Source organism: Ascaphus truei, unplaced genomic scaffold (genome assembly GCF_040206685.1).
Source record: "Ascaphus truei isolate aAscTru1 unplaced genomic scaffold, aAscTru1.hap1 HAP1_SCAFFOLD_228, whole genome shotgun sequence".
Lineage (NCBI taxonomy): Eukaryota > Metazoa > Chordata > Amphibia > Anura > Ascaphidae > Ascaphus > Ascaphus truei.
The window spans coordinates 313,389-325,491 of record NW_027455197.1 but is presented as its reverse complement, the minus strand read 5'-3'; positions in this window follow the sequence as shown (position 1 = coordinate 325,491).

Sequence of the window (12,103 nt, the reverse complement as noted above, 5' to 3'; positions counted from 1 at the left end):
GCGCAGAGAGAGAGAAAGAGCACAGAGAGAGAGAAAGAAAGAGCGCAGAGAGAGAGAAAGGAAGAGCGCAGAGAGAGAAAGAAAGAGCGCAGAGAGAGAAAGAAAGAGCGCAGAGAGAGAGAAAGAAAGATCGCAGAGAGAGAGAAAGAAAGAGCACAGAGAGAGAGAGAAAGAGCGCAGAGAGAAAGAAAGAAAGAGCGCAGAGAGAGAAAGAATGAGCTCAGAGAGAGAGAGAATGAGCGCAGAGAGAGAGAAAGAAAGAGCGCAGAGAGAGAAAGAAAGAAAGAGCGCAGAGAGAGAAAGAAAGAGCGCAGAGAGAGAAAGAAAGAGCGCAGAGAGAGAGAAAGAGCGCAGAGAGAGAGAAAGAGCGCAGAGAGAGAGAAAGAGCGCAGAGAGAGAGAAAGAAAGAGCGCAGAGAGAGAGAAAGAAAGAGCGCAGAGAGAGAGAGGAAGAAAGAGCGCAGAGAGAGAAAGAAAGAGCGCAGAGAGAGAAAGAAAGAGCGCAGAGAGAGAAAGAGCGCAGAGAGAGAGAAAGAAAGTGTGCAGAGAGAAAGAAAGAGCGCAGAGAGAAAGAGCGCAGAGAGAGAGAAAGTAAGAGCGCAGAGAGAGAGAAAGAAAGAGCGCAGAGAGAGAAAGAAAGAGCGCAGAGAGAGAAAGAAAGAGCGCAGAGAGAGAGAAAGAAAGAGCGCAGAGAGAGAGAGGAAGAAAGAGCGCAGAGAGAGAAAGAAAGAAAGAGCGCAGAGAGAGAAAGAAAGAGCGCAGAGAGAGAAAGAAAGAGCGCAGAGAGAGAGAAAGAGCGCAGAGAAAGGAAGAGTGCAGAGAGAGAAAGGAAGAGTGCAGAGAGAGAAAGAAAGAGTGCAGAGAAAGAAAGAGTGCAGAGAGAGAGAGAGCGCAGAGAGAGAGAGCGCAGAGAGAAAGAAAGAGCGCAGAGAGAGAGAAAGAGCGCAGAGAGAGAGAAAGAAAGTGCGCAGAGAGAAAGAAAGAGCGCAGAGAGAGAGAAAGAAAGAGCGCAGAGAGAGAGAAAGAAAGAGCGCAGAGAGAGAAAGAAAGAGCGCAGAGAGAGAGAAAGAAAGAGCGCAGAGAGAGAGAGGAAGAAAGAGCGCAGAGAGAGAAAGAAAGAGCGCAGAGAGAGAAAGAAAGAGCGCAGAGCGAGAGAAAGAGCGCAGAGAGAGAGAAAGAGCGCAGAGAGAGAGAAAGGAAGAGCGCAGAGAGAGAAAGAAAGAGTGCAGAGAGAGAAAGAAAGAGTGCAGAGAGAGAGAGAGCGCAGAGAGAGAGCGCAGAGAGAAAGAAAGAGCGCAGAGAGAGAGAAAGAGTGCAGAGAGAGAGAAAGAAAGTGCGCAGAGAGAAAGAAAGAGCGCAGAGAGAGAAAGAAAGAGCGCAGAGAGAGAGAAAGAAAAAGCGCAGAGAGAGACAAAGAGCGCAGAGAGAGAGAAAGAAAGAGCGCAGAGAGTGAGAGAGAAAGAGCGCAGAGAGAAAGAAAGGGCGCAGAGAGAGAGAGAAAGAAAGAGCGCAGAGAGAGAAAGAAAGAGCGCAGAGAGAGAAAGAAAGAGCGCAGAGAGAGAGAAAGAAAGAGCGCAGAGAGAGAGAAAGAAAGAGCGCAGAGAGAGAGAAAGAAAGAGCGCAGAGAGAGAAAGAAAGAGCGCAGAGAGAGAGAAAGAAAGAGCGCAGAGAGAGAGGAAGAGCGCAGAGAGAGAGAGAAAGAGCGCAGAGAGAGAGAAAGAGCGCAGAGAGAGAGAAAGAAAGAGCGCAGAGAGAGAGAAAGGAAGAGCGCAGAGAGAGAAAGAAAGAGTGCAGAGAGAGAAAGAAAGAGTGCAGAGAGAGAGAGAGCGCAGAGAGAGAGCGCAGAGAGAAAGAAAGAGCGCAGAGAGAGAGAAAGAGTGCAGAGAGAGAGAGAAAGAGCGCAGAGAGAGAAAGAAAGAGTGCAGAGAAAGAGAAAGAAAAAGCGCAGAGAGAGACAAAGAGCGCAGAGAGAGAGAAAGAAAGAGCGCAGAGAGTGAGAGAGAAAGAGCGCAGAGAGAAAGAAAGGGCGCAGAGAGAGAGAGAAAGAAAGAGCGCAGAGAGAGAAAGAAAGAGCGCAGAGAGAGAAAGAAAGAGCGCAGAGAGAGAGAAAGAAAGAGCGCAGAGAGAGAGAAAGAAAGAGCGCAGAGAGAGAGAAAGAAAGAGCGCAGAGAGAGAGAAAGAAAGAGCGCAGAGAGAGAAAGAAAGAGCGCAGAGAGAGAAAGAAAGAGCGCAGAGAGAGAGAGGAAGAAAAAGCGCAGAGAGAGAAAGAAAGAGCGCAGAGAGAGAGAAAATGAGCGCAGAGAGAGAGAAAGAAAGAGCGCAGAGAGAGAGAGGAAGAAAGAGCGCAGAGAGAGAAAGAAAGAAAGAGCGCAGAGAGAGAAAGAAAGAGCGCAGAGAGAGAAAGAAAGAGCGCAGAGAGAGAAAGAGCGCAGAGAGAGAGAAAGAGCGCAGAGAGAGAGAAAGAGCGCAGAGAGAGAGAAAGAAAGAGCGCAGAGAGAGAGAAAGGAAGAGCGCAGAGAGAGAAAGAAAGAGCGCAGAGAGAGAAAGAAAGAGTGCAGAGAGAGAGAGAGCGCAGAGAGAGAGAGCGCAGAGAGAAAGAAAGAGCGCAGAGAGAAAGAAAGAGCAGAGATAGAGAAAGAAAAAGCGCAGAGAGACAAAGAGCGCAGAGAGAGAGAAAGAAAGAGCGCAGAGAGAGAAAGAAATAGCGCAGAGAGAGAAAGAAAGAGCGCAGAGAGAGAGAAAGAGCGCAGAGAGAGAGAAAGAGCGCAGAGAGAGAGAAAGAAAGAGCGCAGAGAGAGAAAGAAAGAGCGCAGAGAGAGAAAGAGCGCAGAGAGAGAGAAAGAAAGTGTGCAGAGAGAAAGAAAGAGCGCAGAGAGAAAGAGCGCAGAGAGAGAGAAAGTAAGAGCGCAGAGAGAGAGAAAGAAAGAGCGCAGAGAGAGAAAGAAAGAGCGCAGAGAGAGAGAAAGAAAGAGCGCAGAGAGAGAGAGAGAGAGCGCAGAGAAAGAAAGAGCGCAGAGAGAGAAAGAAAGAGTGCAGAGAAAGAAAGAGTGCAGAGAGAGAGAGAGCGCAGAGAGAAAGAAAGAGCGCAGAGAGAGAGAAAGAGCGCAGAGAGAGAAAGAAAGAGCGCAGAGAGAGAGAAAGAGCGCAGAGAGAGAGAAAGAGCGCAGAGAGAGAAAGAAAGAGCGCAGAGAGAGAGAAAGGAAGAGCGCAGAGAGAGAAAGAAAGAGCGCAGAGAGAGAAAGAAAGAGTGCAGAGAGAGAGAGAGCGCAGAGAGAGAGAGCGCAGAGAGAAAGAAAGAGCGCAGAGAGAGAGAAAGAAAGAGCACAGAGATAGAGAAAGAAAAAGCGCAGAGAGACAAAGAGTGCAGAGAGAGAGAAAGAAAGAGCGCAGAGAGAGAAAGAAAGAGCGCAGAGAGAGAAAGAAAGAGCGCAGAGAGAGAGAAAGAGCGCAGAGAGAGAGAAAGAGCGCAGAGAGAGAGAAAGAAAGAGCGCAGAGAGAGAGAAAGGAAGAGCGCAGAGAGAGAGAAAGGAAGAGCGCAGAGAGAGAAAGAAAGAGCGCAGAGAGAGAAAGAGCGCAGAGAGAGAGAAAGAGCGCAGAGAGAGAGAAAGAAAGAGCGCAGAGAGAGAGAAAGGAAGAGCGCAGAGAGAGAAAGAAAGAGCGCAGAGAGAGAAAGAAAGAGTGCAGAGATAGAGAGAGCGCAGAGAGAGAGCGCGCAGAGAGAAAGAAAGAGCGCAGAGAGAGAGAAAGAAAGAGCACAGAGATAGAGAAAGAAAAAGCGCAGAGAGACAAAGAGCGCAGAGAGAGAGAAAGAAAGAGCGCAGAGAGAGAAAGAAATAGCGCAGAGAGAGAAAGAAAGAGCGCAGAGAGAGAGAAAGAGCGCAGAGAGAGAAAGAAAGAAAGAGCGCAGAGAGAGAAAGAAAGAAAGAGCGCAGAGAGAGAAAGAAAGAGCGCAGAGAGAGAAAGAAAGAGCGCAGAGAGAGAAAGAGCGCAGAGAGAGAGAAAGAGCGCAGAGAGAGAAAGGAAGAGCGCAGAGAGAGAAAGAAAGAGCGCAGAGAGAGAAAGAAAGAGTGCAGAGAGAGAGAGCGCAGAGAGAGAGAGCGCAGAGAGAAAGAAAGAGCGCAGAGAGAGAGAAAGAAAGAGCACAAAGATAGAGAAAGAAAAAGCGCAGAGAGACAAAGAGCGCAGAGAGAGAGAAAGAAAGAGCGCAGAGAGAGAAAGAAATAGCGCAGAGAGAGAAAGAAAGAGCGCAGAGAGAGAAAGAAAGAGCGCAGAGAGTGAGAGAGAAAGAGCGCAGAGAGAAAGAAAAGGCGCAGAGAGAGAGAGAAAGAAAGATTGCAGAGAGAGAAAGAAAGAGCGCAGAGAGAGAAAGAAAGAGCGCAGAGAGAGAGAAAGAAAGAGCGCAGAGAGAGAGAAAGAAAGAGCGCAGAGAGAGAAAGAGCGCAGAGAGAGAGAAAGAAAGTGTGCAGAGAGAAAGAAAGAGCGCAGAGAGAAAGAGCGCAGAGAGAGAGAAAGTAAGAGCGCAGAGAGAGAGAAAGAAAGAGCGCAGAGAGAGAAAGAAAGAGCGCAGAGAGAGAAAGAAAGAGCGCAGAGAGAGAGAAAGAAAGAGCGCAGAGAGATAGAGGAAGAAAGAGCGCAGAGAGAGAAAGAAAGAAAGAGCGCAGAGAGAGAAAGAAAGAGCGCAGAGAGAGAAAGAAAGAGCGCAGAGAGAGAGAAAGAGCGCAGAGAGAAAGGAAGAGTGCAGAGAGAGAAAGGAAGAGTGCAGAGAGAGAAAGGAAGAGTGCAGAGAGAGAAAGAAAGAGTGCAGAGAAAGAAAGAGTGCAGAGAGAGAGAGCGCAGAGAGAGAGAGCGCAGAGAGAAAGAAAGAGCGCAGAGAGAGAGAAAGAGCGCAGAGAGAGAAAGAAAGAGCGCAGAGAGAGAGAAAGAGCGCAGAGAGAGAGAAAGAGCGCAGAGAGAGAGAAAGAAAGAGCGCAGAGAGAGAGAAAGGAAGAGCGCAGAGAGAGAAAGAAAGAGCGCAGAGAGAGAAAGAAAGAGTGCAGAGAGAGAGAGAGCGCAGAGAGAGAGAGCGCAGAGAGAAAGAAAGAGCGCAGAGAGAGAGAAAGAAAGAGCACAGAGATAGAGAAAGAAAAAGCGCAGAGAGACAAAGAGCGCAGAGAGAGAGAAAGAAAGAGCGCAGAGAGAGAAAGAAATAGCGCAGAGAGAGAAAGAAAGAGCGCAGAGAGAGAGAAAGAGCGCAGAGAGAGAGAAAGAGCGCAGAGAGAGAGAGAGAAAGAGCGCAGAGAGAGAGAAAGAAAGAGCGCAGAGAGAGAGAAAGGAAGAGCGCAGAGAGAGAATGAAAGAGCGCAGAGAGAGAAAGAAAGAGCGCAGAGAGAGAAAGAGCGCAGAGAGAGAGAAAGAGCGCAGAGAGAGAGAAAGAAAGAGCGCAGAGAGAGAGAAAGGAAGAGCGCAGAGAGAGAAAGAAAGAGCGCAGAGAGAGAAAGAAAGAGTGCAGAGAGAGAGAGAGCGCAGAGAGAGAGAGCGCAGAGAGAAAGAAAGAGCGCAGAGAGAGAGAAAGAAAGAGCACAGAGATAGAGAAAGAAAAAGCGCAGAGAGACAAAGAGCGCAGAGAGAGAGAAAGAAAGAGCGCAGAGAGAGAAAGAAATAGCGCAGAGAGAGAAAGAAAGAGCGCAGAGAGAGAGAAAGAGCGCAGAGAGAGAAAGAAAGAAAGAGCGCAGAGAGAGAAAGAAAGAAAGAGCGCAGAGAGAGAAAGAAAGAGCGCAGAGAGAGAAAGAAAGAGCGCAGAGAGAGAGAAAGAGCGCAGAGAGAGAGAAAGAGCGCAGAGAGAGAGAAAGAAAGAGCGCAGAGAGAGAGAAAGGAAGAGCGCAGAGAGAGAAAGAAAGAGCGCAGAGAGAGAAAGAAAGAGTGCAGAGAGAGAGAGAGCGCAGAGAGAGAGAGCACAGAGAGAAAGAAAGAGCGCAGAGAGAGAGAAAGAAAGAGCACAGAGATAGAGAAAGAAAAAGCGCAGAGAGACAAAGAGCGCAGAGAGAGAGAAAGAAAGAGCGCAGAGAGAGAAAGAAAGAAAGAGCGCAGAGAGAGAGAGAAAGAGCGCAGAGAGAGAGAAAGAAAGAGCGCAGAGAGAGAGAAAGGAAGAGCGCAGAGAGAGAGAAAGGAAGAGCGCAGAGAGAGAGAAAGGAAGAGCGCAGAGAGAGAGAAAGGAAGAGTGCAGAGAGAGAAAGAAAGAGTGCAGAGAGAGAAAGAAAGAGTGCAGAGAGAGAAAGAAAGAGTGCAGAGAGAGAGAGCGCAGAGAGAGAGAGCGCAGAGAGAAAGAAAGAGCGCAGAGAGAGAGAGGAAGAAAGAGCGCAGAGAGAGAAAGAAAGAAAGAGCGCAGAGAGAGAAAGAAAGAGCGCAGAGAGAGAGAAAGAGCGCAGAGAGAGAGAAAGAGCGCAGAGAGAGAGAAAGAAAGAGTGCAGAGAGAGAGAAAGGAAGAGCGCAGAGAGAGAGAAAGGAAGAGTGCAGAGAGAGAAAGAAAGAGTGCAGAGAGAGAAAGAAAGAGTGCAGAGAGAGAAAGAAAGAGTGCAGAGAGAGAGAGAGCGCAGAGAGAGAGAGCGCAAAGAGAAAGAAAGAGCGCAGAGAGAGAGAAAGAAAGTGCGCAGAGAGAAAGAAAGAGCGCATAGAGAGAGAAAGAAAGAGCGCAGAGAGAGAGAAAGAAAGAGCGCAGAGAGAGAAAGAAAGAAAGAGCGCAGAGAGAGAAAGAAAGAGCGCAGAGAGAGAAAGAAAGAGCGCAGAGAGAGAGAAAGAGCGCAGAGAGAGAGAAAGAGCGCAGAGAGAGAGAAAGAAAGAGCGCAGAGAGAGAGAAAGGAAGAGCGCAGAGAGAGAAAGAAAGAGTGCAGAGAGAGAAAGAAAGAGTGCAGAGAGAGAGAGAGAGCGCAGAGAGAGAGTGCAGAGAGAAAGAAAGAGCGCAGAGAGAGAGAAAGAGTGCAGAGAGAGAGAAAGAAAGTGCGCAGAGAGAAAGAAAGAGCGCAGAGAGAGAGAAAGAAAGAGCGCAGAGAGAGAGAAAGAAAAAGCGCAGAGAGAGACAAAGAGCGCAGAGAGAGAGAAAAAAAGAGCGCAGAGAGAGAAAGAAATTGCGCAGAGAGAGAAAGAAAGAACGCAGAGAGAGAAAGAAAGAGCGCAGAGAGTGAGAGAGAAAGGGCGCAGAGAGAAAGAAAGGGCGCAGAGAGAGAGAGAAAGAAAGAGCGCAGAGAGAGAAAGAAAGAGCGCAGAGAGAGAAAGAAAGAGCGCAGAGAGAGAGAAAGAAAGAGCGCAGAGAGAGAGAGAAAGAGCGCAGAGAGAGAAAGAAAGAGCGCAGAGAGAGAGCGCAGAGAGAGAGAGCGCAGAGAGAAAGAAAGAGCGCAGAGAGAGAAAGAGCGCAGAGAGAGAGAAAGAAAGTGTGCAGAGAGAAAGAAAGAGCGCAGAGAGAAAGAGCGCAGAGAGAGAGAAAGTAAGAGCGCAGAGAGAGAGAAAGAGCGCAGAGAGAGAGAAAGAGCGCAGAGAGAGAGAAAGAGCGCAGAGAGAGAAAGAAAGAGCGCAGAGAGAGAGAAAGAAAGAGCTCAGAGAGAGAGAAAGGAAGAGCGCAGAGAGAGAAAGAAAGAGCGCAGAGAGAGAAAGAAAGAGCGCAGAGAGAGAAAGAAAGAGCGCAGAGAGAGAGAAAGAAAGAGCACAGAGAGAGAGAGAAAGAGCGCAGAGAGAAAGAAAGAAAGAGCGCAGAGAGAGAAAGAAATAGCTCAGAGAGAGAGAGAATGAGCGCAGAGTGAGAGAAAGAAAGAGCGCAGAGAGAGAGAGGAAGAAAGAGCGCAGAGAGAGAAAGAAAGAAAGAGCGCAGAGAGAGAAAGAAAGAGCGCAGAGAGAAAGAAAGAGCGCAGAGAGAGAGAAAGAGCGCAGAGAGAGAGAAAGAGCGCAGAGAGAGAGAAAGAAAGAGCGCAGAGAGAGAGAAAGGAAGAGCGCAGAGAGAGAGAAAGGAAGAGTGCAGAGAGAGAAAGAAAGAGTGCAGAGAGAGAAAGAAAGAGTGCAGAGAGAGAGAGAGCGCAGAGAGAGAGAGCGCAGAGAGAAAGAAAGAGCGCAGAGAGAGAGAAAGAGCGCAGAGAGAGAGAAAGAAAGTGCGCAGAGAGAAAGAAAGAGCGCAGAGAGAGAGAAAGAAAGAGCGCAGAGAGAGAGAAAGAAAGAGCGCAGAGAGAGAGAAAGAAAGAGCGCAGAGAGAGAAAGAAAGAGCGCAGAGAGAGAGAAAGAAAGAGCGCAGAGAGAGAGAGGAAGAAAGAGCGCAGAGAGAGAAAGAAAGAGCGCAGAGAGAGAAAGAAAGAGCGCAGAGAGAGAAAGAAAGAGCGCAGAGAGAGAGAAAGAGCGCAGAGAGAGAAAGAAAGAGCGCAGAGAGAGAGAAAGAAAGAGCGCAGAGAGAGAGAGGAAGAAAGAGCGCAGAGAGAGAAAGAAAGAGCGCAGAGAGAGAAAGAAAGAGCGCAGAGAGAGAGAGAAAGAGCGCAGAGAGAGAGAAAGAGCGCAGAGAGAGAGAAAGAAAGAGCACAGAGAGAGAGAAAGGAAGATCGCAGAGAGAGAAAGAAAGAGTGCAGAGAGAGAAAGAAAGAGTGCAGAGAGAGAGAGAGCGCAGAGAGAGAGCGCAGAGAGAAAGAAAGAGCGCAGAGAGAGAGAAAGAGTGCAGAGAGAGAGAAAGAAAGTGCGCAGAGAGAAAGAAAGAGCGCAGAGAGAGAGAAAGAAAGAGCGCAGAGAGAGAGAAAGAAAAAGCGCAGAGAGAGACAAAGAGCGCAGAGAGAGAGAAAGAAAGAGCGCAGAGAGAAAGAAAGGGCGCAGAGAGAGAGAGAAAGAGCGCAGAGAGAAAGGAAGAGCGCAGAGAGAGAGAAAGAAAGAGCGCAGAGAGAAAGAAAGAGCGCAGAGAGAGAAAGAAAGAGCGCAGAGAGAGAGAAAGAAAGAGCGCAGAGAGAGAGAGGAAGAAAGAGCGCAGAGAGAGAAAGAAAGAAAGAGCGCAGAGAGAGAAAGAAAGAGCGCAGAGAGAGAAAGAAAGAGCGCAGAGAGAGAGAAAGAGCGCAGAGAGAGAGAAAGAGCGCAGAGAGAGAGAAAGATAGAGCGCAGAGAGAGAGAAAGGAAGAGCGCAGAGAGAGAAAGAAAGAGTGCAGAGAGAGAAAGAAAGAGTGCAGAGAGAGAGAGCGCAGAGAGAGAGTGCAGAGAGAAAGAAAGAGCGCAGAGAGAGAGAAAGAGTGCAGAGAGAGAGAAAGAAAGTGCGCAGAGAGAAAGAAAGAGCGCAGAGAGAGAGAAAGAAAGAGTGCAGAGAGAGAGAAAGAAAAAGCGCAGAGAGAGACAAAGAGCGCAGAGAGAGAGACAGAAAGAGCGCAGAGAGAGAAAGAAATCGCGCAGAGAGAGAAAGAAAGAGCGCAGAGAGAGAAAGAAAGAGCGCAGAGAGTGAGAGAGAAAGAGCGCAGAGAGAAAGAAAGGGCGCAGAGAGAGAGAGAAAGAAAGAGCGCAGAGAGAGAAAGAAAGAGCGCAGAGAGAGAAAGAAAGAGCGCAGAGAGAGAGAAAGAAAGAGCGCAGAGAGAGAGAGAAAGAGCGCAGAGAGAGAAAGAAAGAGCGCAGAGAGAAAGAAAGAGCGCAGAGAGAGAAAGAGCGCAGAGAGAGAGAAAGAAAGTGTGCAGAGAGAAAGAAAGAGCGCAGAGAGAGAGAAAGTAAGAGCGCAGAGAGAGAGAAAGTAAGAGCGCAGAGAGAGAAAGAAAGAGCGCAGCGAGAGAAAGAAAGAGCGCAGAGAGAGAAAGAAAGAGCGCAGAGAGAGAGAAAGAAAGAGCGCAGAGAGAGAGAAAGAAAGAGCGCAGAGAGAGAAAGAGCGCAGAGAGAGAGAAAGAAAGTGTGCAGAGAGAAAGAAAGAGCGCAGAGAGAAAGAGCGCAGAGAGAGAGAAAGTAAGAGCGCAGAGAGAGAGAAAGAAAGAGCGCAGAGAGAGAAAGAAAGAGCGCAGAGAGAGAAAGAAAGAGCGCAGAGAGAGAGAAAGAAAGAGCGCAGAGAGATAGAGGAAGAAAGAGCGCAGAGAGAGAAAGAAAGAAAGAGCGCAGAGAGAGAAAGAAAGAGCGCAGAGAGAGAAAGAAAGAGCGCAGAGAGAGAGAAAGAGCGCAGAGAGAAAGGAAGAGTGCAGAGAGAGAAAGGAAGAGTGCAGAGAGAGAAAGGAAGAGTGCAGAGAGAGAAAGAAAGAGTGCAGAGAAAGAAAGAGTGCAGAGAGAGAGAGCGCAGAGAGAGAGAGCGCAGAGAGAAAGAAAGAGCGCAGAGAGAGAGAAAGAGCGCAGAGAGAGAAAGAAAGAGCGCAGAGAGAGAGAAAGAGCGCAGAGAGAGAGAAAGAGCGCAGAGAGAGAGAAAGAAAGAGCGCAGAGAGAGAGAAAGGAAGAGCGCAGAGAGAGAAAGAAAGAGCGCAGAGAGAGAAAGAAAGAGTGCAGAGAGAGAGAGAGCGCAGAGAGAGAGAGCGCAGAGAGAAAGAAAGAGCGCAGAGAGAGAGAAAGAAAGAGCACAGAGATAGAGAAAGAAAAAGCGCAGAGAGACAAAGAGCGCAGAGAGAGAGAAAGAAAGAGCGCAGAGAGAGAAAGAAATAGCGCAGAGAGAGAAAGAAAGAGCGCAGAGAGAGAGAAAGAGCGCAGAGAGAGAGAAAGAGCGCAGAGAGAGAGAGAGAAAGAGCGCAGAGAGAGAGAAAGAAAGAGCGCAGAGAGAGAGAAAGGAAGAGCGCAGAGAGAGAATGAAAGAGCGCAGAGAGAGAAAGAAAGAGCGCAGAGAGAGAAAGAGCGCAGAGAGAGAGAAAGAGCGCAGAGAGAGAGAAAGAAAGAGCGCAGAGAGAGAGAAAGGAAGAGCGCAGAGAGAGAAAGAAAGAGCGCAGAGAGAGAAAGAAAGAGTGCAGAGAGAGAGAGAGCGCAGAGAGAGAGAGCGCAGAGAGAAAGAAAGAGCGCAGAGAGAGAGAAAGAAAGAGCACAGAGATAGAGAAAGAAAAAGCGCAGAGAGACAAAGAGCGCAGAGAGAGAGAAAGAAAGAGCGCAGAGAGAGAAAGAAATAGCGCAGAGAGAGAAAGAAAGAGCGCAGAGAGAGAGAAAGAGCGCAGAGAGAGAAAGAAAGAAAGAGCGCAGAGAGAGAAAGAAAGAAAGAGCGCAGAGAGAGAAAGAAAGAGCGCAGAGAGAGAAAGAAAGAGCGCAGAGAGAGAGAAAGAGCGCAGAGAGAGAGAAAGAGCGCAGAGAGAGAGAAAGAAAGAGCGCAGAGAGAGAGAAAGGAAGAGCGCAGAGAGAGAAAGAAAGAGCGCAGAGAGAGAAAGAAAGAGTGCAGAGAGAGAGAGAGCGCAGAGAGAGAGAGCACAGAGAGAAAGAAAGAGCGCAGAGAGAGAGAAAGAAAGAGCACAGAGATAGAGAAAGAAAAAGCGCAGAGAGACAAAGAGCGCAGAGAGAGAGAAAGAAAGAGCGCAGAGAGAGAAAGAAAGAAAGAGCGCAGAGAGAGAGAGAAAGAGCGCAGAGAGAGAGAAAGAAAGAGCGCAGAGAGAGAGAAAGGAAGAGCGCAGAGAGAGAGAAAGGAAGAGCGCAGAGAGAGAGAAAGGAAGAGCGCAGAGAGAGAGAAAGGAAGAGTGCAGAGAGAGAAAGAAAGAGTGCAGAGAGAGAAAGAAAGAGTGCAGAGAGAGAAAGAAAGAGTGCAGAGAGAGAGAGCGCAGAGAGAGAGAGCGCAGAGAGAAAGAAAGAGCGCAGAGAGAGAGAGGAAGAAAGAGCGCAGAGAGAGAAAGAAAGAAAGAGCGCAGAGAGAGAAAGAAAGAGCGCAGAGAGAGAGAAAGAGCGCAGAGAGAGAGAAAGAGCGCAGAGAGAGAGAAAGAAAGAGTGCAGAGAGAGAGAAAGGAAGAGCGCAGAGAGAGAGAAAGGAAGAGTGCAGAGAGAGAAAGAAAGAGTGCAGAGAGAGAAAGAAAGAGTGCAGAGAGAGAAAGAAAGAGTGCAGAGAGAGAGAGAGCGCAGAGAGAGAGAGCGCAAAGAGAAAGAAAGAGCGCAGAGAGAGAGAAAGAAAGTGCGCAGAGAGAAAGAAAGAGCGCATAGAGAGAGAAAGAAAGAGCGCAGAGAGAGAGAAAGAAAGAGCGCAGAGAGAGAAAGAA